Raw genomic sequence first — 27,314 nt, 5'->3', positions numbered from 1 at the left:
GAAGGAAGTAGGGAGGAGAGAGAGAAAAGAAAGGAGAAAGAAAGGAAGAAAGAAAGGAAAGGAGAAAGAAAGGGAGAAAGGGAGAAGGAAAGGAGAAAGAAAGGAAGAAAGAGAGAAAGAGAGAGAAAAAAGAAAGAAAAGAAAGAAAGAAGGAATGAAGAAAAGGAGAAAAAAGGAAGAATAAAGGAAGGAAGGAAGTAGGGAGGGAGGGAGAGAAAAAAGGGGGAGGGAACAGGAAAAAGAAAGGAAAGGAGAAAGAAAGGGAGAAAGGGAGAAAGAAAGAAAGGATGGAAGGAAGGAAGGAAGGAAGGAAGGAAGGAAGGAAGGAAGGAAGGAAGAAAGAAAGAAAGAAAGAAAGAAAGAAAGAAAGAAAGAAAGAAAGAAAGAAAGAAAGAAAGAGTGTATTTATTTCTCGCATGATACACTAAAAGCAAAAATCAAAATATTTTCCCAGGATGCTCCAATTTCCCCAAACACCAGCTGCTGCTTCACCCCACATTGTCTTTTGCCATGAAGATGGGGAGTCCTGAGGGGTCATCACCCCCCTTCCCCACTCGAAATATATCACCTTCTTCCTGCCCAGTTTTTAATTCTCCGTCAAAAGTAGGAGATCCATCTCCTTTTTTGCAAAAACATCAACTGAATTTTAGCCGAGAACCTAAAATTAACACAATCCTTTTCAGAGCCTTTTTTTTTTTTTAAGTGGCAGAAACCGGGGATCGAGTCTTCCTCCCACAAGTCTGAGAAATCTGATGCAAATCTACATTTATTTGGAAGTTCCCAAGGTCGCTAATTTACCAGATTATTTTAAGGATAGAAGATGACAAGCTGAAGAGTGGGGGGGACGGGACCCAAATTGAAATAAATATCAGCCAACCTGCAGGCAACTTTGCCAAAAATATCCACAAAGGCTGGCCAAATTCAAAGTTGCTATTGGGCTTCTCGAAAACTTTGCAGTGAAAAGCATTAAAATTGATTTATTTCATCAATTTACACAGCTGTCCACTTTATTAAACCAGGGGTCTCCAACCTTGGCAACTTTAAGACTTGTGGATTTCAACTCCCAGAATTCCTTAGCCAGCAAAGCTGGCTGAGGAATTCTGGGAGTTGAAGTCCACAAGTCTTAAAGTTTATTTATTTATTTTATTTATTTATTTATTTATTTTGTCACAACATCATACAAAAAGATTATATAGTATATACACATATAAACATATATAGGAAGAAGAAAAGAAAAACAATAGGACAGGAACGGTAGGCACGTTTGTGCGCTTATGCACGCCCCTTATGGTCCTCTTAGGAATGGGGTGAGGTCAATAGTAGAAAGTCTTTGGATAAAGCTTTTAGGATTATGGGAAGAGACCACAGTGTCAGGTAAAGTATTCCAAGCACTGATGATTCTGTTACAGAAGTCATATTTTCTGCAATCTAGATTAAAGCGGTTTACATTAAGTTTAAATCTATTGGTTGCTCTTGTATTATTGCAATTGAAGCTGAAGTAGTCTTTGACAGGAAGGACATTACAATAGATGATACTGTGAGTTAAACTTAGGTCTTGTCGAAGGCGACGGAGTTCCAAGTTTTCTAAGACAAGTTAAGTTGCCAAGGTTGGAGACCCCTGCATTAAACGACTCAGGGAGGGGGGGGAAACCTCCCACAATCTTTTTTAACGTTCTATTAATTGTTTTAAAGCTTGCTTAAAATCTGTTTTAATTGTTAGTTTTAGTGTGTGTTGCCCAGAATCCCATTAGCGAGATGGGCAGCTGTATACTTTTGATAAAATAAACATTTAAAATCAAATGCAGAAGAATGTAAATGATAAAAAAGGAGTAATGTAACTCCCGCCTTACAGTATTAAGAGGAAAAGTCCATCCGTTCCTCTGTTCTAAGTCACTGTTTCTCCATGTTGGAAAATTTTAGGAGGGATAGACTTCAACTCCCAGAATTCCCCAGCCAGCATGAGACACCATTTCTGCCTAGGGAATTCTGGGAGTCGAAGTCCATACCTCTTAAATTGGCCGAGATGGAGAAACAGCGACTTAGAACAGATGAATGATTAGGGGACTGGAGGCTAAAACATATGAAGAACGGCTGCAGGAACTGGGTATGTCTAGTTTGATGAAAAGAAGGACCAGGGGAGACATGATAGCTGTGTTCCAATATCTCAGAGGTTGCCCCAAAGAAGAGGGAGTCAAGCTGTTCTCCAAAGCACCTGAGGGTAGAACAAGAAGCAATGGGTGGAAACTAACTAACAAGATCAAATAAGGAAGATATAGGCGTAGAAATGTAACAACAAATAAGAGGAAACAGAAAAAATGTAGTTTGCAGCAATGAAATTGTGTACACTGTTATTTATATGTATATATGTAAATAAATTAATATTAGACTTGTATGCATAAAGGATACATTGAAATAAGGGAGGAAAAAATGGACAAGTAAGAAATGTTTAACCGTTGTGAAATTGTTGGAAAGAAACTACTGTTTAAAGATTCTTTTTTGTTTTTTGGAAAATGTTTAATAAAAATTATTTTTAAAAAAAAAGAGTGCAGAGAAGAGCAACCAAGATGATGAGGGGACTGGAGGATAAAACATACAGAGAACGGTTGCAGGAACTGGGCCTGGCTAGTCTAGTGAAGGGAAGGACCAGGAGAGACAGGAGAGCATCTTCCAATATTTGAGGGGCTGCCACAGAAAGGAGAAAGGGGGTCGAACAATTCTCCAAGGCCCCCAAAGGCCAGACAAGGAATAATGGATGGAAACTGAACAAGGAGAGTTTCAATCTAGAAATAAGGAGGAATTTCCTGACAGTGAGAACCATCAACCCATGGAACAGAAGTTGCCTTTGGAAGTTGTGGGAGCTTCATCCCTGGAAGCTTTCAAGAAGAGACTGGACTGCCATCTGTCAGAAATGGTGTAGGGTCTCCTGCTTGGGCGGGGGGTTGGACTAGATGACCTGCAAGGTCCCTTCTAATTCTGTTATTCTGTTATTCCGACTTAATGACCACAAGTGAGCCCAAAATTTCCATTGCTAAGCAAGACAGTTGTTAAGTGAATTTTGCCCCATTTTACCACCTTTCTGGCCAACAGGTAAGTCAAGGACTACCCGTAGATGACATCATTAGTAACAGAAGGGAGAGGAGGAGGAGGAGGAGCAGGAAGAAGAAAAGGAGCAGGAAGAGGAAGAGGAAAAAGGGGAAGAGGAGGAGGAGGAGGAGAGAAGGAAGAGACGAAGAGGAGGTGGAGATGAAGATGGAGGAGGTGGCTGTGGAGGAGGAGGAAGAGGAGGAGGAGGAGAAGAAAAGAAGGAGGAGGAGGAGGAGAAGAAGAAGAAGAGGAAGAAGAGGAAGAGCAAAACATGGAGGAGGAGGAGGAGGAGGTGGAGGAGGAGGGAGGAGGAAGAGAAGGAGAAGGAGAAGAAGAAGAAGAAAAAGAAGAAGAAGAAGAAGAAGAAAAAGAAAAAGAAGAAAAAAAAAAAGAAGAAGAAGAAGAAGAAGAAGAAGAAGAAGAAGAAGAAGAAGAAGAAGAAGAGCAAAACATGGAGGAGGAGGAGAAAGAGGAGGAGGAGGAGGAGGAGGAAGAGAAGGAGAAGGAGAAGGAGAAGGAGGAGGAGCAAAACATGGAGGAGGAGGAGGAGGAGGAGGAGGAGGAGAAGAAGATGTTATATGTTATATTATATTATATTAGAAGAAGAAGAAGAAGAAGAAGAAGAAGAAGAAGAAGAAGAAGAAGAAGAAGAAGAAGAAGAAGAAGAAGAAGAAGAAGAAGAAGAAGAAGAAGAAGAAGAAGAACAACAACAACAACAACAACAACAACAACAACAACATAACATAACATAATAAAAGAGTTGGAAGGGACCTTGGAGGCCTTCTAGTCCAACCCCCTGCCGAGGCAGGAAACCCTACACCGTTTCAGACAAATGGCTAGCCAACATTTTCTTAAAAATTTCCAATGTTGGAGCATTCACAGAAGCAGCAGCAGCAGAAGCCCCTTAAAAATAAAAAATCCACTTTTCCCTGTTCAACGCATCTGGTGTGTGTGTTTGTACTTTTAGCCCCACCACAAAGGGGCTGCCGGCTGCTCCCCCTTTTCCAAAAGCTGGCACATGCCCTGGGCACAGAAAGTTTCCCTAAGGGGAGCAGGAGAAGGTGAGGAGCCAGAAACAAGTGCGGCTGTGTTGCCAAGAATGCAACACACACCCAGAGAGACCCCAGACTAAGCCAGGAGGACAAACTTCGGCGTATTTATTTACAGCCGACGTGTTGACATCACTCAGGGCAGCAAAACACAAACATACAAACAAAGAAAAAACAGAGAAGATCATCTAGGAGGAAAATAAAATTACAAATGCAGTAGTATTATTCCTTAAAATGAATCACGGGTGGTGGTAGTCCTCGACGCACGACCAAAATTGAAACCAAAAATTCCATCGCTAAGCAAGACAGTTTTAGACAGATGGCCAATTCTTTCGTTGAATTTCTGGGAATGGAAGTCCACCCAACTTAAAGCATGATGGCCTGGGGGATTCTGGGAGTTGAAGTCCACCCACCTTAAAGAATATTGACTGGGAAATTCTGGGAGTTGAAGTCCATCCACCTTAAAGAATGTTGACTGGGGGATTCTGGGAGTTGAAGTCCAACCACCTTAAAGAATGTTGACTGGGGGATTCTGGGAGTTGAAGTCCACCCACCTTAAAGAATGTTGACTGGGGGATTCTGGGAGTTGAAGTCCATCCACCTTAAAGAATGTTGACTGGGGGATTCTGGGAGTTGAAGTCCACCCATCTTAAAACAGCCAAAGTTCAAAAAACCCAAAGCTAAATTACATTGTAAATAAAATCAAATAATCTGAAAGCAAATTCGGCCAAAACCATAAATTCCAAAAATATGAATAGCAGCTGCTCTACAAGTTCCCAAAAAGTTTCAGGTTTGATTGCCTGGACCCCGCCAACAAGATAAACGCTATTTTGAAGCAATTAAAAAAGCATTTTTTTAAAAAAACACACAAGCAGAAATTGTTCTGCTGTTTGTTTGGCACGAAGGATGAAGAAGAAGAAAAAAATATCGGTCTATGTTCCCATGCTTATTCCTTTCTTTCTTAATTTGCACTTTGCAAAGAGAGGAAGAATCAAAATGCTAGTTATTCCTTCAATCTTCAACACTTCCCCAAATTTTGCCAGGCAGTTTTCCAGTCCCCAAAAAAAAAATGACATCCAAAATATATATGCAATAAAAACGTGTTGATTACTAATTATACTAATCAAGCCGCCTATATGCATAATTATGTGTTTGTCTATCTTTTTCGAAATAAATATAGCTCGTTACAATACAAATAATGTACTAAGGAACAGCATTATGGCTTCAATATGGGATTAATGCAAAACAACCGATTATAGGCAGTCTTTGACATACAACCACAATGGAGGTCAACATTGAGACAGTGAGACAGCTGTTTTCTAGTTGTGGGTGAGTCTGTGGTGTGGTGTTGTGTTGTGTGTTAAGTGTAAAAGTGCTTTTTTTTGGGGGGGGGGCTTTTTGGGGCTTTGAGCTGCTCCTACTTGCTGCAGGAGCCATTTTAGGTCAGGCACAGCTGTTTCCTAGTTGTGGGTGAGTCTGTGGTGTGGTGTTGTGTTGTGTTGTGTGTTAAGTGTGAAAGTGCAGGGATGCCACAACCGTCGTAAGTGTGAAAAATGGTTGTAAGTCGCTTTTTTCCACTGCTGCTTTAACTTTCACTAAAGTTAGGTAACGGTCACTAAATTGAGGATTTCATTTTTGGGGCAATGTTTACCAATGTTTAACATGTTCAGCATTAAAATATATACCATAAAAGAAGGGTTGGCTGCAAACATGCTTCGAAGCAATGTGGGGAAAAACGAAGACAAAGTTCAGCTTTTTTTTTTTATTTGCATTTATATCCCACCCTTCTCCGAAGACTCAGGGCGGCTTACACTATGTCAAGCAATAGTCTTCATCCATTTGTATATTATATACAAAGTCAATTTTTATTGCCCCCAACAATCTGGGTCCTCATTTTACCTACCTTATAAAGGATGGAAGGCTGAGTCAACCTTGGGCCTGGTGGGACTTGAACCTGCAGTAATTGCAAGCAGCTGCTGTTAATAACAGACTGTCTTAGCAGCCTGAGCCACCAGAAGCCCTTTTCAGAGTTTTGAAAAGTAAGACATTGTGTAAAATTGAAATGGACAACTGCAGTTGTCATCTGCAATTAGCACAAACATAACATAACATAATAACAGAGTTGGAAGGGACCTTGGAGGTCTTCTAGTCCAACCCCCTGCCCAGGCAGGAACCCCTGTACCATTTCAGACAAATGGCTATCCATAAACAGGCAGCGTCTGTTGAAGCGGGAGAGAAATTCCCCAGTTTCACAGAAGATCTAGGAAAGATTAGAAAGGGGTGGATCCCCATCAAAATCTCAACCACCTCAGAAGCAGGCTGGATAAAAATCGATGATTTTTTTTAAAAAATAAAAAAGAACGGATTTTTTTTTAATTTAAATTGGATTTTGTTTTCATTTTTATCAAATTCATTTTAATGAAATGCTTTTGGAGTGAAAAAAATCTATCCAAAGGTAGTTTTTTCTATTTAAAGTAAAGGTAAAGGTCCCCCTCGCACATATGTGCTAGTCGTTGCCGACTCTAGGGGGCGGTGCTCATCTCCGTTTCAAAGCCGAAGAGCCAGCGCTGTCCGAAGACGTCTCCATGGTCATGTGGCCGGCATGACTCAACGCCAAAGGCGCACGGAACGCTGTTACTTTCCCACCAAAGGGGGTCCCTATTTTTTCTACTTGCATTTTTTTTTAGGTGCTTTCGAAACTGCTAGGTTGGCAGAAGCTGGGACAAGTCACGGGAGCTCACCCCGTTACACGGCAGCACTAGGGATTCGAACCGCTGAGCTGCCTACCTTTCGATCGACAAGCTCAACATCCTAGCCCCTGAGCCACCGCATCCCTTTTTTTCTATTTAAGATACATTAATAATTGAATTTATTCAGCATGAAACAGAGCTGAGTTGGGTAGGATCATGAGGCTGTATATTCTGCAATATTGGGACTGTCGGTGAGTCAACGGTGGGTCAGAGGAGGAGCCTCTGCGGGACAGAGATGGCAGCTGCTCTTTAAACATTATGATTTAAATCAAGCTTTTTTACTAGTGATTTCAACCACACTTTAATTTGGGATTTAAATCAACTTTAAATCGACTCGATTTAAATCCAACCCTCCCTGCTCAGAAGCTGCAGAAATTTGCAAAGCCGTTGCAATTTTGCAAATACGGCTGGTCCCCGGCTTACGATCAGAACGCAGACCAAAATTTCCCCGGCTAAGCGTGACATTTGTTCAAGGAGTTCTGCCCCCTTTTATAACCTTTCCTGCCACCGCTGCTAAGTGAATCACTGCAGTTGACTTTGCTCGTTGGAAGGTCGTAAAAGGGGATCACGTGACCCGGGACACTGTCTAAATATGAACCAGTTGACAAGCGTCGCGAATTTTGATCATATGAACATGGGGATGCTGCAATGGTCATATGTGTAAAACAGGGGTCTCCAACCTTGGTCCCTTTAAGACTTGTGGACTTCAACTCCCAGAGTCCCTCAGCCAGCAAAGCTGGCTGAGGAACTCTGGGAGTTGAAGTCCACAAGTCTTAAAGGGACCAAGGTTGGAGACCCCCCGGTGTAAAAAACAGTCATGTCAAATGCCACTCAGTAGTGGGCTTCAATTTCAGTTGCTACCAGTTTGCTCATGGGTGCGGGCAACCTCATATGCACTAGCAACACTTCTGCGCATGCACAGAGACGTCTGGGCGTCTGGGGACAGAGCCTCCTGCTGCAGCCACCTGTTCGCCCAATCCAGGGCGAACCGGTAGCAACCCACCACTGTTGCCACTATAACTTGTGTAAATAGAAGAGTATATTATTTCTCACAACTGACAAAAATTCAAAATAGAAATAGAAACAGAAACAGAAATGGATAGGATAGGATAGGATAGATATTGGAATGAAGAAGAGAAGAGAAGAGAAGAGAAAAAGAGAAGAGAAGAGAAGAGAAGAGAAGAGAAGAGAAGAGAAGAGAAGAGAAGAGAAGAGAAAATATGGAATGGAATGGAATGGAATGGAATGGAATGGAATGGAATGGAATGGAAGAGAAGAGAAGAGAAGAGAAGAGAAGAGAAGAGAAGAGAAGAGAAAATATGGAATGGAATGGAATGGAATGGAATAGAAGAGACGAGAAGAGAAGAGAAGAGAAGATATGGAATGGAATGGAATGGGATGGAATGGAATGGAATGGAATAGAATAGAATAGAATAGAATAGAATAGAATAATAACAGGGTTGGAAGGGACCATGGAGGTCTTGTAGTCCAACCCGCTGCTCAGGCAGGAAACCCTATGCCTTTTCAGAGAAATTGTTGTCTAATCTCTCCTTAAAAATTTCCAGTGTTGGAAAACCCACAACTTCTGTTCCTTTGATTAATTGTCCTCACTCTCAGGAAATTTCTCCTTATTTTTAGGTGGGGTCTCTCCTTGACTAAGCTCCGTTCGTTGCTTCTTGTCCAATATATATATATATATATATTCAGTTGTGTATTCAGTTGTGTTTCCACAACTGAAACAAAATCCCTTGGGGTTTATTTATGCTCAAAAAAAAATGAAGCAAACTTTTATTTGTTGATTGAATAAACTGTGGTTGTTGTTTTTTTAAATGGCTAGTAATAATTAAATGTAATTCAGGCTTTAAATATACATATAGTCCTCAACTTACAAAACATTTGTTTAAGGACCTTTCAAAGTTACATTTCCACTGAAAAAAGGGACTTATGAACGGTCCTCACACTTATTGCAGCACCTGCCATCGTACATGATTAGAATTCGGCCCCTTGGCAACCAATAGGTATTTACAACGGTTTTAGAAATCGCAGGTTCACGTGATCCCCATTTGGGACCATCCCAGCTGGCTTCCGACAAGCGAAGTCAGTGCGATTCGTTTAATAAGTGCAATGATTCACTTAACAACCAGGGCCAAAAGAGTCACAAAATCAGGTGCGATTCACTGAACAACAAGATTCGCTTAGCAATGAAAATTCAGCTCCCAATCCTGGTTGTAAACCGAGGAAACTATGTACCTGCTCAACAATGGAAATTATGGGCCCAATTCCAGTCATAAAGAGAGGACTTCCTGTGGTTAGTATTTCCCTGTATTGGAAAGACTTGGAAGGCAATTTTTTCCCCTTTCTTTTTTTTTAAAAAATATTTATTTTCAATCTTTATTTTCAATCCGTAGCCATAATAAACCTGAATAAAACGGAGGAGGAGGAGGAGGAGGAGGAGGAGGAGGAGGAGGAGGAGGAGGAGGAGGAGGAGGAGGAGGAGGAGGAGGAGGAGGAGGAGGAGGAGGAGGAGGAGGAGAAGAAGGAGAAGGAGAAGGAGAAGGAGAAGGAGAAGGAGAAGGAGAAGGAGAAGGAGAAGGAGAAGGAGAATAGAATAGAATAGAATTTTTATTGGCCAAGTGTGATTGGACACACAAGGAATTTGTCTTGGTGCATATTGTCTCAGTGTACATAAGAGAAAGAGGAGAAGGAGAAGAAGAAGGAGAATCACACAACACGGATTTCAGTGCACACTAACCCAGCTGGGCGTGCATTGCACATGCAGCTGCTGGGTAGATCCCACCCAGTGCCCTGGATTCCTTCCTTCCTGCAAAGTAGATCCCAGCCTGCTGGCTGCAGAGGTCCCGTTTACTTGACACAACCCAAAATCTCTACAGCTTTGACTCTGCCAAGCGAACGGTGAATATTTTTAGACCCACAACAGCCGGTGGAGCAGCCGAAAGTGGGGGAGAGGCGGGGAGAAGATTTGGAGTGGGGGTCTCAAAATAGCTGCCCCCCCCCGGTGGGGGGGATCTGGCAGTCTCCCGGGGGCATGGAAGGAGAGCTGTTCCTGGAAGGGCGCAAACATCTGACAGGGATTTTGTGTCTCGCCGGGAGGAGAACTCTAAGGTTTCACAAACACCGAGTGGACACCCCGAAGTGCGTCCTGTCCCCACCCTGGACTGACCGGCACACCAAAGAAGGCGGTTTCTGGCTGAGGGATGCATGCAAGAGGAGGAGGAGGAGGAGGAAAAAGAGGACAAAGAGGAAGAGGAGAAAGATGAGGGGGAGGGAAAGGATGGGAAAGGAGGAAGAGGAAGAGGAGGGGAAGGAGGAAGGGGAAGGAAGAGAAAGAGGAGGAAGAAAGAAGAGGAGGAAGAGGAGGTAGAAGAGGAGGAGGGGCAGGGGAAGAAGGAGGAGGAAGGAAGAGGGAGAAGAAGAGGAGGAAGAAGTGGAGAAGGAAAAAGAGGAGAAAGAGGAAGAGGAGAAAGATGAGGAGGAGGAAAAGGAGGAAGAGGAGGAAAGGGAAGGAAGAGAAAGAGGAGGAAGAAAGAAGAGGAGGTAGAAGAGGAGGAGGGGCAGGGGAAGAAGGAAGGAAGATGAAGAGGGGGAAGAAGAGGAGAAGGAAAAAGAGGACAAAGAGGAAGAGGAGAAAGATGAGGAGGAGGAAAAGCGTGAAAAATGAGGAAGAGGAGGGGGAGGAGGAAGAGGAAGAAGGAAGAGAAAGAGGAGGAAGAAAGAAGAGGAGGAGGGGAAGAGGAAGTAGAAGAGGAAAAGGAAAAGGAGGAAGAGGAGAAAGAAGAGAAGGAGGAGGAAGAGAAGGAGGAGGAGGAGGAAGATGCATGGTGCCCTTAAATGCCCCCTGCCTTATTGTTTGCCCAGCCGTGTCTCTCTCGCCTCCTGCTCGGCTGACACCATCCTGTGTCCAGTGGGGGGGGGAGGGGCAGTTGCGTGCCCGTCTCCAGGGACTGACCATCCCGTCCCACCAGGCGCTCAGCTGCCGCCAGCCCAGAGAGGCGCCTGGGGACGGAAGGCCCCTCCAGGTCACAGGAGCTCTTCTGCCTTGTCCTCACATGCCAGGGGTCTTCTGGGGCACCTGCCTCGCTTGTTCCCGATTCCTGAATCGGGCAGAAGACCCCCGGCTGGGGCAACATGAATTTTGGGGATGGATTTGCCGTCCCCAAAAAGCCACAGATGGGAGAGGAAGGGTTGAAGGGCAGGGCTGCCCTCCAACGGCCCACATCCTCCTGAAGGGTTGGCTCAGATCGCTGAGTGGCCTCCTTCTCCTTCTCACAGGTAGTCTTCGACTTGTGGAGGAGGGGGAGGAACTGGGGTCAGTGTTTATTTTGCTAAAAATGTTGCACCCCATTTTACAACATTTTTTGCCACGGTTGTTAAGTGAATCATGTGGCTGTTAAGTGAATTTGGATTCCTCCCCTTCATTCCTTCTCCTTTCCTTTCTTTTCTTTTTCTCCCTGTCCTCCTTTCCATCCTTCCTTCCTTCCGTCCTCTCTCCTCCTTTCCTTCCTTCTTTCCTTTTTCATCCTCTGTCCTCCTTTTCTTCCTTCCTTCCTTCCTCCCTCCTCCTTTCTTCTTTCCTTTCTTTCCTTCTACCTTTTTTCCTCTTTCCCTTCCTTCCTCCTCCATTCTTTCCCTTCCTTCTTTCCTTCCTTCCTTCCTCTTCCTTTCTTCTTTCCTTTCTTTCCTTCTACCTTTTTTCCTTTCTTTCCCTTCCTTCCTCCTCCATTCTTTCCCTTCCTTCCTCCTCCATTCTTTCCCTTCCTTCCTTCCTTCCTTCCTCCTCCTTTCTTCTTTCCTTTCTTTCCTTCTACCTTTTTTCCTTTCTTTCCCTTCCTTCCTCCTCCATTCTTTTCCTTCCTTCCTTCCTTCCTTCCTCCCTCCTTCTACCTTTTTTCTTTCTTTCCCTTCCTTCCTTCTCCATTCTTTCCCTTCCTTCCTTCCTTCCTTCCTTCCTTCCTTCCTTCCTTCCTTCCTTCCCTCCCTCCCTCCCCAGAGAGCCCTCCCTATATTTCAACCTGTTAGAAGCTGCCAGGATCCCGAACGAATTTGGCAGCGCACCAATTTAACCCTATGATTAGGGGAAATGCGCTCGTTACTCTCAGGCTGGAACCTGTTGCAGCACTCCTGACACCTCCTGCTTTGCACATCCCCTCAAAACCAGCCCCTCTTTCGCGCACCCCCAAGCCGACCCCTCTACCCCAGGTCTCATCCGTGGCAGGAAACCCCAAGGCCCCCCCTGCCCTGCCCCCCCTCCCAAATGTGTCCAGAGACAGAGCAGGTCTTGCCAGAAGGCGACTCCTCCAAAACCTCCACGCGAGACATGAGCATGCGAGCCACCTCTCTCTCTCTCTCTCTCTCTCTCTCTCTTTCATTCTCTTTCATTCTCTTTCTCTTTTCTCTGTCTTTCTCTCTCTCTCTTTTTCTTGGTCTTTTTCTCTCTCTTTCTCTTTCTCTCTTTTCTCTGTCTTTCTCTTTCTCTCTCTGTCTCTTTCTCTCTCTCTCTGTCTCCTTCATTCTCTCTCTTTCTCTGTCTGTCTGTCTGTCTTTCTCTCTTTGTTTTTCTCTCTCTCTCTCTGTCTTTCTCTTTCTGTCTTTCTCTTTCTGTCTCCTTCATTCTCTCTCTTTCTCTCTCTCTGTCTGTCTGTCTGTCTTTCTCTCTTTGTTTCTCTCTGTCTCTCTCTTTCTCTCTTTCTCTTTCTCTTTCTCTCTTTTCTGTCTCTTTCTGTCTCTTTCATTCTCTGTCTTTCTGTCTCTGTCTTTGTCTCCCTCTTTCTCTTGGTCTTTTTCTCTCTCTGTCTTTCTCTCTTTGTTTCTCTCTCTCTGTCTTTCTCTGTCTTTCTCTTTGTCTTTGTCTTTCTTTTCTCTGTCTCTCTGTGTCTTTCTCTGTCTTTCTCTTTCTTTCTCTTTCTATCTCTGTTTTCTCTGTCTCTTTCTCTCTTTTTTTCTGTCTCTTTCAATCTGTCTTTCTCTGTCTCTCTGTCTCTGTCTCTCTTTCTCTCAGCCTTTTTCTGTCTGTCTGTCTTTCTCTCTCTCTCTCACGCACACACCCGTCCCGTCCCCCCGCATCCCTGCCTCTTCCGTGGCCTCGGCCACTCTCTCCCACCCGTGGCTCCTCTCCCGTGTGCTCCCAGCCAGATATTTTTAAACTTCTCGCGGCAGCAGCTCCGCACTGCGAGCGCATCAGCCAAAATACCTCCCACGGAGGACAGCTATATATAGAGAGCGGTGCGCAGCCAGCCAGCCTCCGATGTGGGAGATGCGCAGAAGGATTGTGGCACCATGCCGGGGCGCAGGTGTGACTGGGGTCGCTGCCCCAAAATGGCCAGGAGTGACCCAAGCGGGGTTCGAGGCCACGACACAACGGACGTTAACGAGACGCAGCAAAGTGGGTTACGACAATATGAGAGGCTCCCCGAAATTCAATAGTTTTTTTCTGAAAGGATTTAACACCAGAAAAACATCAGCAAAAACACCCAAAAGTTCAAGGAAGGAAAGCTCCTTCACAGAATTATCCTCGACTTACAACCATGATTGAACCCAAAAGTTCCGCTGTTAACTGAAACAGTTGTGAAGTGAATTTTACCCCATTTTATGAGCCTTCTTGCCGCTCTTGTTAAGTGAATCATTGCAGTTATTTAAATTAGTAACCTGGTTGTTAAGTGAATCTGGCTTTGCTGGTCAGGAAAAGGGGATCACACGACTCCAGGACACTATGACCGTCATAAATATGAGTCAGCTGCCAAGCACCTGAATTCTGATCACGTGACCACAGGCATGTTACAATGGTTGTAAGTGTGAAAACTGGTCATAAGTCACTTTTTTCTGTGTTGTTGTAACTTCAAACAGCCATTAAACGAACGGTTGTAAGTCAAGGACTACCTCTGTCATGCACGGACTTCAACTCCAAAGCATTGGGGCTTTGGAATTCTGGGAGTTGAAGTCCACAAAAGCTGGCTAGGGAATTCTGGGAGTTGAAAGTCCCTGCATGGTGTCTGGAGAATTCTGGGAGAGGAAGTCCATAAAACCTAGCTGGGGAATTCTGGGAGTTGAAGTCCACAAAACCTGGCTGGGGAATTCTGGGAATTGACGTCCCTGCATGGTGTCTGGAGAATTCTGGGAGAGAAAGTCCACAAAACCTAGCTGGAAAATTCTGGGAATTGACGTCCCTGCATGGTGTCTGGGAAATTCTAGGAAATGAAGTCCACAAAACTGGCTGAGGAATTCTGGGAGATGAAGTCCCTGCATGGGGAATTCTGGGAATTGAAGTCCACACATCCTGGCTGGGGAATTCTGGGAGTCGCAGTCCACATATCTTAAAAGTTGCTAAATTTAGAAATGCATCACCCTAGAAACCCTGAAATGAAACACATCTTAATCGGATGGAAATAACAGAACAGAATCAAACAGAGAGAAATTAAAACGCTCGGCGAGAAGACGAGGCTGGGGGGGGGGGGAGATGGGACTTGTGAACAAGAACTTGGAACCATAGCTGGTTGTGAACTGGAAGTGAGCCAGCCGGGTGATGATGTAGCTGCAAAATAAAAAGAACACCACAAATGTACTTTCTGGCTGCGTCAACCGGAGTGCCATTTCCAAATTACTAAATGTAATTGTTCCATTTTATTTCTATTTTGGTCAACGCTCATCCTGAGCGCTGGGTCTACATTCTGGACACTTGAAAGGCAAAAGGGAGGAGGATGAGCAGCAGATAAAAAGGGGGGGGGGTTAAAGAAGTGGGTCTCTTAGCCCCAAAAGACTGGCAAAGGAGCTTTGCTCGCCATCACTTCCCCAAAACAAGTCAAGACGATGGCATGAAAGTGCAATTGAAGAGTCTGTTGCTAGGGAATTCTGGGAGTTGAAGTCCACATATCCTGGCTGGGGTATTCTGGAAATTGAAGTCCCTGCATGCTGGGTGGGGAATTCTGGGAATTGAAGTCCACACATCCTGGCTGTGCAATTCGGGGAGTTGAAGTCCCTGCATGGTGGCATTGGACTTCTAGAAATTGAAGCGCACACATCCTGGCTGGGGAATTCTGGGAGCTGAAGTCCAGAAATCCTGGCTGGGGAATTCTGGGAGCTGAAGTCCAGAAATCCTGGCTGGGGAATTCTGGGAGCTGAAGTCCAGAAATCCTGGCTGGGGAATTCTGGGAGTTGAAGTCCCTACATGGCGTTTCTGAACTTTTGGAAACTGAAGTCCCTGTATGCTGGCTGGGGAATTCTGGGAACGGAAGTCCACATGTCCTGGCTGGGGAATTCTGGGAGTCAAAGTTCAGAAGTGCTTGCTGGGGAATTCTGGGAGTTGAAGTCCCTGCACGGTGGCAGTCATAAAGCTTCAGTCATCCCATTCCCAAATGCAGGACACGTGTGTTGGAGACACTTTTAAATGTCATTTGCACCTCTATAACTATCTGGTTCGGTTCTGCAACCCAACAAGAAAAACACAGACTTCAGAGGATAATTAGAACTGCAGAAAAAATAATTGCTACCAACCTGCCTTCCATTGAGGACCTGTATACTGCACGAATGAAGAAGAGGGCCGTGAAAATATTTACAGACCCCTCGCATCCTGGATATAAACTGTTTCAACTCCTACCCTCAAAACGACGCTATAGAGCACTGCACACCAGCACAACTAGACACAAGAACAGTTTTTTCCCGAAGGCCATCACTCTGCTAATCAAATAATTCCCTCAACACTGTCAGACTATTTACTGAATCTGCACTACTATTAATCTTCTCATAGTTCCCATCACCCATCTCTTTCCACTTATGACTGTATGACTATAACTTGTTGCTGGCAATCCTTATGATTTATATTGATATATTGACCATCATTTGTGTTGTAAATGTTGTACCTTGATGAACGTATCTTTTCTTTTATGTACACTGAGAGCATATGCACCAAGACAAATTCCTTGTGTGTCCAATCACACTTGGCCAATAAAAATTCTATTCTATTCTATTCTATTTGTTCAAGTCCCCCTCTTCTCTCCCCATGTGTGTTTTCTAGCCTTTTGCAAAAAAAACAGAAAAAAGGCAATTTTTTGCATTCTTCTGCAGATGTTGGAGATCTCCTTCACCGGACAGGCCTGACTCAGCCATGCTGGGACGTTTCCTGGACGTTTTTTGCCGGCCAGTCCCGCTGTTTGCAAAGAGGCCTGCAATGTTTTTCTCACCATAAAGCAATAAATAACATTTCAGAGAAGGTCTGAGTCACCTTGAGCAGGAATGCATGTCTGGCTCGCTGCAAGGATCCTTCCCGGGGGTGGGGTGGGGGGGAGGATCTGGGGCAGGAGGACAACAAGCCCTGTTCCAGACAAGCTTACATTGTTCTCCTCCCGGGAGAAGCAGGCCGCTGGGATTCACATCAGCCCCTGACCTTTAATCCCCTTATTCTTGAGACAAAATAAAGAGAAAATTTCTGCTCTGGGCAGAAGTCAATAAGCCTGAGTAAGAGGCAATCTTGAATTATTTGCTGGGGGCTACCACTGGCCAAGCTCAAAAGCCAAAATAGATCCCCCCTTGTGTAATGCCCGGGAAACAAAAGAAGGACTCATAAAATTTGCAAATGACCAGCTGTATTCACAAATGAAAGCCGTAATGTGCCTCTGGATTGTGGTTTGGGCTTAGAGAAGAAGCTTGGATGCCCAGATGGTGGACTTCCACTCCCAGAATTCCCCAGCCAGAATGCTTTTGAGATATGCTTCAATCGATCAGAATAGAACTGGAAGGGATGCTGGAGGTCATCTAGTCCAATCCCAATCAAGCAAGAGACCCTATGCCATTTCTGACAAGTGACTGTCCAGTCTCTTCTTTAAAACCTCCAGTGATGGGAGTACCCGCAACTTCTGGTGGCAAGCCGTTCCACTGGTTAATGGTCCTCACTGTCAGGAAGTTTCTCCTTAATTCCAGGTTGCTTCTCTCCTTGATGAGTTTCCATCCGTTGTTTCTTGTCTTGTCTTCAGGTGCTTTGGAGAATAATTTGAGCCCCTTCTTTTGGGCAGCCCCTCAAATACTGAAATACTGCTATCTTATCCCCCCCCAGTCTTTCTTTTCTCTCAACTAAAGGTAAAGGTAAAGGTTCCCCTCGCACATACGTGCTAGTCGTTGCCGACTCTAGGGGGCGGTGCTCATCTCCGTTTCAAAGCCGAAGAGCCAGAGCTGTCCGAAGACGTCTCCGTGGTCATGTGGCCGGCATGACTCAACGCCAAAGGTGCACGGAACGCTGTTACCTTCCCACCAAAGGTGGTCCCTATTTTTTCTACTTGCATTTTTTTAAGTGCTTTCGAACTGCTAGGTTGGCAGAAGCTGGGACAAGTCACGGGAGCTCACCCCGTTACACGGCAGCACTAGGGATTCGAACCGCTGAGCTGCCGACCTTTCGATCGACAAGCTCAACGTCCTAGCCCCTGAGCCACCGCGTCCCTTTTCTCTCAACTAGCCCAATCCAAATCTTGCAACTGTTCTTCGTCTGTGTTAGTCTCCAGGCCTTTGATCATCTTAGTTGCTCTTCTCTGCAGCTTTTTCCAAAGTCTCAACCTCTTTTTTGTAATGTGGGGACCAAAACTGGATCCAGAGTATTCCAGGCATGGCCTCACGGAGGGTTTATAAAGCGGTACTAATACTTCACGTGATTTTGTTTCTGTGCCTCTCTTTATACAACCAAGGATTGTATTAGCTTTTTTTGGCTGCTGCCGCTCACGACTGGCTCATGTTTAAGGGATTGTCCACTAGGACTCCAAGGTCCCTCTCACAGTTACTCTTTGTTTTTGAGTCACTTTTGGCCTACAGTAGTGGCCAAAATTGTGGAAACCTTTTGGGAAAAGTGTATTTTTGTGGTTTGATGACTAATAACACCACTTTTTTTTTTTTTTTGGAGTTTCAAGATAATCCTATTCCACTGCTGGAATGGCCCAGAACTTCACCCCATTGAATATCTATGGAGCCGACTAAAGAAACTTATTAGTCAGAAACGACCCAGCAATTAAACCAGAATCAGAATAGAGCTGGAAGGGACCTTGGAGGTCTTCTAGTCCAGCCCTCTGCTCAAGCAGGAGATCCTATACCATTTCAGACAACTGATTGTCCAGTCATTTCTTAAAAGCCTCCAATGACAATTTCTGTGCCATTGGTCAATTGTTGTAATAGAAGCCATCATTCAATCTTGGTTTCCCATCAGAACAGCTGCAGAACTCAGAGACTTGGTTCACTCCATGGGAAGACGTTGTAAGGCTGTCATTCATGCTAAAGGCTACCCAACTAAGTATTCACTGACATGGGGATCATTTTTGTAGATCTTGTTTTTTCTATGGTGATAATTTTTGTATAACTCGTTTTTCTACATGTTTCCCTTTTCTTCTTTATACTGTAACTGCTATTCTAACAGCAAATCCTTCCTGAAAGTTATTGCATTACATTCTTGAGCTTACACTCAGTAAGCTCAAACTGCCCAAGGAGCTGCTGATCCAATTCTACAGAGGAATTATTGAGTCTGTCATTTGCACCTCTATAACTGTCTGGTTCGGTTCTGCAACCCAACAAGAAAAACACAGACTTCAGAGGATAATTAGAACTGCAGAAAAAATAATTGCTACCAACCTGCCTTCCATTGAGGACCTGTATACTGCACGAATCAAGAAGAGGGCCGTGAAAATATTTGCAGATCCCTCACATCCTGGACATAAACTGTTTCAACTCCTACCCTCAAAACGACGCTATAGAGCACTGCACACCAGAACAACTAGACACAAGAACAGTTTTTTCCCGAAGGCCATCACTCTGCTAAACAAATAATTCCCTCAACACTGTCAGACTATTTACTGAATCTGCACTACTATTAATCGTTTCATAGTTCCCATCACCAATCTCTTTCCACTTATGACTGTATGACTATAACTTGTTGCTGGCAATCCTTATGATTTATATTGATATATTGATCATCAATTGTGTTGTAAATGTTGTACCTTGATGAACGTATCTTTTCTTTTATGCACACTGAGAGCATATGCACCAAGACAAATTCCTTGTGTGTCCAATCACACTTGGCCAATAAAATTCTATTCTATTCTATTCTATTGATTAAATTATTTTTCCATTGATACATAATTTTATGCTACTACTCCAAAAAAAAGTGGTGTTATTAGCTAGTTTAGAAAATACATTTTTCCCAAAAGGTTTCCACAATTTTGGCCACTACTCTAATCTGTACTTGTATCTTATTATGGACAACAATTCCCAGAGTTCCCCAGCCAGCCATGGAGTTGAAGTCCACAAGACTTAAAAGCCGCCAAGGTTGGCCCACCCCTGTTTTAAACACATTAATAAAAATAAATAAATGAAGAAAGAGAATTATAGGTAGTCCTCGATTTACGACCACGGTTGAACCCAACATTTCCGTTGCTGATCAAGACAGTTCTTAGGTGAGTTTTTTGCCCCGTTTTACAACCTTTCTGGCCACACTTGTTAAAACAAATCACTACACTGGTTAAATTAAGTCACATGGTTGTTAAGTGAACTTTCTCCGTTGGCTTTGCTTGTCAAAAGGTCGCAAAGGCAGATCACGTGACCCCGGGAACCTCTGCGACCGTCATAAATAAGAGCCAGTTGCTAAGCACCTTAATTTTGATCACGCTGCAACGGTCGTAACTATGAAAAAAAAGGTCGTAAGTCCATTTTTTTCAATGCCGCAGTCACTTTGAACGGTCACTAGTCGAGGACTACCAATATAGAGCCACTCATCGTTCCAACCCACTCTTCACTCCACTAATGACCATATGCCGCTAGTCCTCCATATGCGACCGTAATGAATCCTGCCCGTGTTCCGACAGTCGTAAAGCTGGTGGGTCCCATGACAGTAAATTTTGTGACCTGCTATTTGTCCAGCGGTCATTCAGCGAATGCAGCGGTCGTAAAAAGAACACCACGGTCGTTAAACAAACACCGTGTTTTGTTTTGTTTTTTAAGGCAACACACTGTTGGCTATGATACATTTTTACCACTCCCAAAAATGGAAATAATATTCATTTTTCTCACGAAACCATCGTAAAACACAACCTCGTAGATGCTCATAAATGCTCAACCGTCGGAACTTCAGACAGATCATAACCTGCATTTTTCCAGGTAGGTCGTAACTTCGCTAAGTGAGCGGTCACAAGTGGAGGATCACTTCTACTGCCTTCTCAGCTTGGTTCTAAAATACTGAAGGAATTTTTTTGCTCCAATGAAAAAATGGACCCGGTTGGCAAAACCACCACATTTCATCCTCAAATGCCAATCCGAAGCAGTTCGAAAATCAGGTTTTCGGATACTCTAATCTTACAGGTATCCTCGACTTACAACCGTTTGTTTAATGACGGTTCGGCGTTCCAACGCCGCTGAAAGAAAGTGACTTACTTAAAAGTGATCTTCGCACTGTCAACCGTCCCACGGAGATGCAATCAAAATTGAGGGGCGTTCTTATTTTACGACGGTTGCAACGTCCCCGGGTTACGTGACTGCCATTTGTGACCTTCCCAGCCGGCTTCTGATAAGCGACGGGGGGGACGGGGACTGGATTCGCTTAACGACCACGTGATTGAAGATGGAGGCTTGCTTAACAACCATGGCCCAAAAGAAAAAAGGTCCTAGAATCAAGCGTGCCTCGCTTAAGAACCGCTTTGCTTAACCACGGAAATTCCGGTCCCTCTTGGGTCGTAAGACGAGGACTACTTGTCCTCAGAGGCAGAAGTTTTGAAATTGGGATTAAAAGGTGGACGAGTGGGTGAAACTGCTAATCCAAACTCCGTCTGGATTTTAGCTAGTCGAGACAAACTCAGTTCCCCTCCTACAACAGTTTTAATCTGAACACGGGAATAGAGGAGGGGTGAAATGCTCCCGGTTCGGACCGGATCGCCCAATCCGGTAGCGATGGTGGCGGGTAGTTTGGAGAACCGGTAGCAAAAATCCCTGCCCTCCCCCCACCCACCCCGCCATGCCCAGCTGAGCCACGCGATCGTCAGACCCTTTTTTTTTAACTTTTAAAAGCATTTTTTTAACAACCTCTTCGGCCGAAGAAGTTGTTAAAAATGCTTTTAAAGGGTTAAAACAAGGCTCTGAGGATCTCAGCTGAGGTGCCTGATGGTCAGAGGCTTTTTTTTTTAACTTTTAAAAGCATTTTTTAAAAGGTAAAAAAGCTGAAGCCTCCTAGGCAAAAAATACATAAAGGGGAGGGGGGGGAGAGAAAGGAAGGAAGGAAGGAAGGAAGGAAAGGAGGGAGGGAGGGAGAAAAGGGAAGGAAGGAAGGAAGGAAGGAAGGAAGGAAGGAAGGAAGGAAGGAAGGAAGGAAGGAAGGGAGGGAGGGAGGAAGGAAAGGAGGGAGGGAGGGAGAAAGGAAGGAAGGAAGTGGAAAGGAAGGAAGGAAAGGAGGGAGGGAGAAAGGAGAAGGAATGAAGGAACGAAGTGGAAAGGAAGGAAGGAAAGGAGGGAAGGAGGGAGAAAGGGGAAGGAACGAAGGAACGAAGGAAGGAAGGAAGGAAGGAAGGGGAAAGGAAGGAAGGAAAGGAGGGAGGAGAAAGAGGAATGAAGGAAGGAAGGAAGGAAGTGAAAAGGAAGGAAGGAAAGGAGGAGGAAGGAAGAAGGTGGAAAGGAAGGAAGGAAGGAAGGAAGGAAGGAAGGGGAAAGGAAGGAAGGAAAGGAGGGAGGGAGAAAGGGGAAGGAAAGAAGGAAGGAAGGAAGGAAGGAAGGAAGGAAGGAAGGAAGGAAGGAAGGGGAAAGGAAGGAAGGAAAGGAGGGAGGGAGAAAGGGGAAGGAAGAAAGGAAGAAAGGGAGGGAGGGAGGGAGGAAAAAGGAGAGGAAGGAAGGACTACAAACCTGGCACTAGACGCAGCTTCAGAGGATAATCCAGGGTTGGAAGGGACCTGAAGGTCATCTAGTCCAGCCCTGCTCCAGCAGGACATTGTTAATGAGTTTCTGTCTTTTGATCCCCCAGTCACATAGCCACGCCCACCCAGTCACATGACACACCCACCACCAAGCCACACCCACCAAGCCACGCCCACAGAACTGGTAGGAAAGAAACTCCTACCAAAAAAGCAGAAGAGACCTACAATCCTGCTGATGACACAGAGCGATTGATTGATTGATTGATTGTGAGCGTTTATCGTTTAGAATAAGAGAGTTGGGAGGGACCTTGGAGGTCTTCTAGTCCAACCCCCTGCTTAGGCAGGAAACCCTACACCACTTCAGACCAATGGTTATCCAACCTCTTCTTAAAAACTTCCAGTCTTGGAGCATTCACACAACTTCTGGAGGCAAGTTGTTTTTAATCGGGGTTGAATCCTGGGGACTAGAAAGACGGAAACCTTCTCCAGATGTTCTGTGCCCAGCTTGGTCCTTCAGAGAAAAAGAGGAGAGCCAGCAGCTCCCTTGGAAAATCTGAAGAATCCAGTTGGGGGAAAAGAGCATTTCTTAAGGATGCTGCCTATCTATCTATTGATTAATCAAACTATTTAACAATCTATTTATCCAGCTGGCAAAGTAACAACCTCTGTAGATCTATCCATCTATCTATCTACTCATCTAACATCTCTGTATCTGTTGATCTATCATCTCTATCAATCTCGATATCTATCTCTACAGTATCTATCATCCGCCTATCCATTCCTCAATTGGCTGACCTATTCATCCAACAAATCTTTTTATCTATCTATAGATCAATCGAACTATTGATCGATGTATATATTATCAATTTATCTATCAATTTATCAAGCTAACTAGCCAGATAGCTATTAATCTCTATCAAACTATCCATCTCTATCCATCTATCTATCTATAATCTCTCCATATGTTGCTTTATATCTATCTATCTATCTAATCAATCAATCATCTGTCTGTCTATCTATCTTTCATCTATCTTTCATCAATCTATCATCTATCTATCTATCTATCATTTATCTATCTGTCTGTCTGTCTATATCATTTATCTATCTATCTGTCTGTCTATCTATCTGTCTGTCTATCTGTCTATCTATCATTTATCTATCTATCTATCTATCTGTGTCTGTCTATCTATCATTTATCTATCTATCTATCTATTTGTGTCTGTCTATCTATCATTTATCTATCTATCTGTGTCTGTCTGTCTATCATTTATCTATCGATCTATCTGTCTGTCTATCTGTCTATCTATCATTTATCTATCTATCTATCTATCTGTGTCTGTCTATCTATCATTTATCTATCTATCTATCTATCTGTGTCTGTCTATCTATCATTTATCTATCTATCTGTGTCTGTCTGTCTATCATTTATCTATCGATCTATCTGTCTGTCTGTCTGTCTATCTATCTATCTATCATTTATCTATCTAGCTATCTAGCTATGTCTGTCTGTCTGTCTATCTATCATTTATCTATCTGTCTGTCTGTCTGTCTGTCTGTCTGTCTCTCTCATTTATCTATCTGTCTGTCTGTCTGTCTGTCTGTCTGTCTCTCTCTCTCTCTCTGTCTGTCTCTCTCTCTCTCTCTCTCTCTCTCTCTCTCTCTCTCTCTCTCTCTCTCTTGTATATGCCCTCCATCTCAGAAAAAGTGACTGGTGTACACCAATTAAGAAAAACAATAAATATATAGAAGACTATTCTCGTTCAAAAATATAAAACAGTCATTGTCCAAAGGGGGAAAAAAGAACTAGGCCAAAGTTCAACAGGAAAAGCTTTCCAAATCCACGGAAGAGACCATACTCCCTCTTGGTTAAGCTCTGCTTTTCCTCAAGGGCAGCCGATGAGGAATCTGCAGAGCTGAGCCTCAAGAGATCCAGAGAATCTCAGTCAAAATCCCTCCCAGATGCCCTCCTATGCCAGTATCCTAGTATTTATGGGTAGAGTGCTCCGGGAAAAGGAAGCTCCATTTAGCCCCGAGAGCCACAACCAGACGAACTTTTCCTTCTGCTTTCCCCAAAAGATACCCACGCTGGGTGATCGGCTTCCCTTTTCACACACCCCTCACAAGTCCACAAAGGAACTGTGTGAAACACACAACTCCCTACATCGATCCCCTATAGACGCCGACAGAATGCCTCCATGGTGTGTGTGTGTGTGTGTGTACCAATCCAGAGAACGAACAAACCACTGACATGGCTACCCGCTTCAACCAGGATGCAGAACCATCTTGGTTTGTTCCCAGCCTCCTTTCTGGAGATGCCAGGAAGCAGACAGCAAAAAAAAGGGAGAACAAAATAAAGCAAAATTCAGGAAGAATTGCAAAAAAAAAGACAAAAAACCAAAAAACCCAAGCCCACAGTAACCGAAGCAGGCTCCATGCCCCGTTCAGGTGAACCAGGAAAATATTAACCGTGGTGACCCAACAAGCCACAAACCGACAGGACTGCCATCACCCAAGGGGGACAATTCCCGCTTAAGCAACCCCTAATATGGGCTGGCACGCCAAGCTTATCCCAGCCTGCCAGTCCAGGTTACCTAAGGAGACCCCCCCCCCGCCAAACCCTGTGGGAAGGGGCTGCTAAGGCCACTGAGGCTCGCTGGGCTGCCAGCGGCCCATCCGCTACCCTAAAAGACCCCCGGTACTTACCCCAGTCCGGTTTTCTGAGAACGCCGCGTCCCAAAGCGGAACAAATGGACGATTTTGCTGCAGCCCCAGAGCAAAATTTCTGCCTGACCACAAGGAAAGGCAGAAAGAGAGAGGGGGGGGGGGAAGGGAGGGGGGTTTATCCCGACGCCAGGAATTCCAAACTTCCCCCAGGCCTGAGTCACCTCCCCTCCCCTCCCAAAAGATGGGGGCATGGATAAACATTTCCAAATATGGAGATCATAACTCGAAAAGCATGTTAGAAAAATCGCCAGACTTCAGGGTTGACTCGGAGCGGAATTCCCCCAGCCTGGGGGGTCAATGATTAACTTGAAGTTACTACAAACCAACATCCTGGCCGGCCGATGCTCCCCCCACCCAGCCGTGCCCACCCACCACCCAGCCCCTCAAAGCGATTCCACAACCTGTATGGAGGTACAGATGCAGGACTCTCCCGCGGGTAGGTAGACCCTCCGTGGTTCAACCCTCCCGTGTTTGCAATCCGGGTGGGTTCGCACAACCAGGTTAGGGGAAGACCCGGGATTGCACGCACGAGCCTAACCTTGTTTCGGAGTGAACCTTGGCCGGAGTTTGGGCGCCAAGCACACGTTGCACAAACCTCCCAGGTAACGGCTGCACACACCTGTGTGTGCAAACAAGGAAATGGATGGGTGGCGTCAGCCGAGGAAAAAATGCCCGCCCTTCGAACGCAGCACCCAGGCAGGGTTGAATTCAAGCGGGAATGCAGGCAGTCCTCGACTTACGACGAGAACCGAGTCCCAGATTTCTGCCGCTAAGTGGGGTCATGGTTAAGTGGGTTGGGGTGTTTTTTTTTTGACATAACCAGGTTTTTAGCATATCAAACACACAGGATGTGTTTGGTTCTTTTTCCCAAACACAGGTAGTCCTCAAGTTACGACCGCAATTGAGGCCCAAATTTCTGTGGCTCAGCGAGGCGATGGTTAAGAGAGTTTTGCCCCATTTTGCGACCTTCCTTGCCACCGTTGTTAAGCGAATCAATCCCCGCAGCTGGTAAGTTACCAATCCGGTTGTTAAGTGAATCGGGCTTCCCCATTGGTTTTGCTGGTCAGACGGTCGCAACAGGGAATCGCGTGACCCCCGGGATACTGCAACTGTCATAAGTACATGCCAGTTGCCAAGTGCCCAAACTTTGATCACATGACCACAGCGTGGTCACGTGACCACTGCAACTGTCATAAGTGTGAAAAATGGTCACAAGTCACTTTTTTCAGTGCCGTTGTTAACTTCGAATGGTCACTAAACAAACTATTGTAAATCAAGGACTACCGGTAATTCCTAATCCATCGAAGGGGTACAGGGGCTCCCTGCTTAATGACCGATTGCTTCAGCGCAGTGGGGGAGCCACGTGATAGTCCCCCCCCCTCTTTGTTCAACCACACCCGCAGCCCGGGTCTCACAATCCTTCACTTTTCTCAACACAATCCCCTCACAACTTTTCTCCACACAACTGTCTCACTCAGTCCCAGAAATTTCCGGGCTCAATTGTGGTCACAAGTCAAGGACTAGCGGTAATCAGTGGAACGGCTTGCCACCAGAAGTTGTGGTTGCTCCAACACTGGAGGTTTTCAAGAAGAGATTGGACAACCGTTTTGTCTGAAACGGTTTAGGCCCTAAACTTTACGGTCTCCTGCTCGAGCAGGGGGCTGGACTAGTAGACCTCCAAGGTCCCTTCCAACTCGGTTATTCCTTCTTTCCTTCCTCTCTCTCACTCTTTCTTTTCCTCTCCCTCAATTCCTTCCTTCCTTCCGTTTTTTTTTAAGAAGGTTTTTCAGAAGACACAGCCACTTGTCTGAGATGGTATATAGTCTCCTGCTCGAGCAAGGGGTTGGACTAGAAGACCTCCAAGGTCCCTTCCAATTCTTGTTATTCCTTCGTTCTTTCCTTCCTTTCTCTCACTCTTTCCCTCTCCCTCAATTCCTTCTTTCCTTCCTCTCTCTCACTCTTTCTTTCCCTCTCCCTCAATTAATTCCTTCCTTCCTTCCTTCCTTCCTTCTTTCCTTCCTTTATTTATTTATTATTTATTTATTATTTAGATTTTTATACCGCCCTTCTCCCGAAGGACTCAGGGCGGTGTACAGCCAGATTAAAACAATAATATACAAAATTAAAATAACAATTAAAATACATATTCAAAACATGGCCGAAAATTAAAACCGTCGAACTGACCTATACTAAAATACCCCTTCCTTCCTTCCTTCCTTCCTTCCTTCCTTCCTTCCTTCCTTCCTTCCTTCCTTCCTTCCTTCCTTCCTTCCTTCCTTCCTTTCTCTGTGTCCTTAAAGAAGACACATCCACTTGTCTGAAATGGTATAGGGTCTCCTGCTTGAACAGGGGTTGGACTAGAAGACCTCCAAGGTCCCTTCCGGCTCAGTTCTGATTGACTGACAATTCCCTCTGATGCGCCAGGAGGAAGGGCTCCTCACAAACTGCTCTACATGCAAGGAAACCACCGAGAGATACCGGGTGGGTGGCCCAGACAGAAACATCTCCAAGCTCAAAAAAAAACCAAAAAACCCACCCACAAAACTCTCTCCCCCCCCAAAAAAAATTGAGGAGCTAAAATTTAAGGAATGCAGATTCCCAGCAGGAAGAGGCTGGACAAGCCAAGATTGTGGGGGCAGAAATTGCTTTGCTTCCAACCACGCGCTTATCGGGTCTGCAGGCAAAGAGATCCTTAGATTTGGCCATATATGGACAGACTCGGCTCGCAAAGTGACCTTCTGATGTTCTCCAGAACTTGAGGCTTGGCCCAACAGCAGAGAACATCAGTCGGAGGAGGAGGAGGAGGAGGAGAACAACAAGAAGAAGAAGAGGAA

General features: G+C 44.9%; 1 protein-coding gene across 4 annotated transcripts in view; it reads right to left on the bottom strand.

The window, feature by feature from the left end:
• The window catches only part of LPP (LIM domain containing preferred translocation partner in lipoma), a 267,940-nt gene that overhangs the window by 226,918 nt on the left and 13,708 nt on the right, over positions 1–27,314 (bottom strand). The window contains exon 1 of one of the 4 annotated variants that reach the window (XM_058187148.1): positions 24,460–24,578. The exons of the other annotated variants lie outside the window; for them this stretch is intronic. The gene's annotated coding sequence lies outside the window, so the exon portion shown is untranslated. Of the gene's footprint in view, positions 1–24,459; positions 24,579–27,314 lie in introns of those variants that run through there. 4 annotated transcript variants of the gene reach the window in all.

The sequence above is a fragment of the Ahaetulla prasina genome, chromosome 6, assembly GCF_028640845.1.
Source record: "Ahaetulla prasina isolate Xishuangbanna chromosome 6, ASM2864084v1, whole genome shotgun sequence".
Taxonomy (NCBI): Eukaryota; Metazoa; Chordata; class Lepidosauria; order Squamata; family Colubridae; genus Ahaetulla; species Ahaetulla prasina.
Note: the sequence above shows the minus strand (reverse complement) of the source record. Positions and strands in the feature narration are given on the sequence as shown.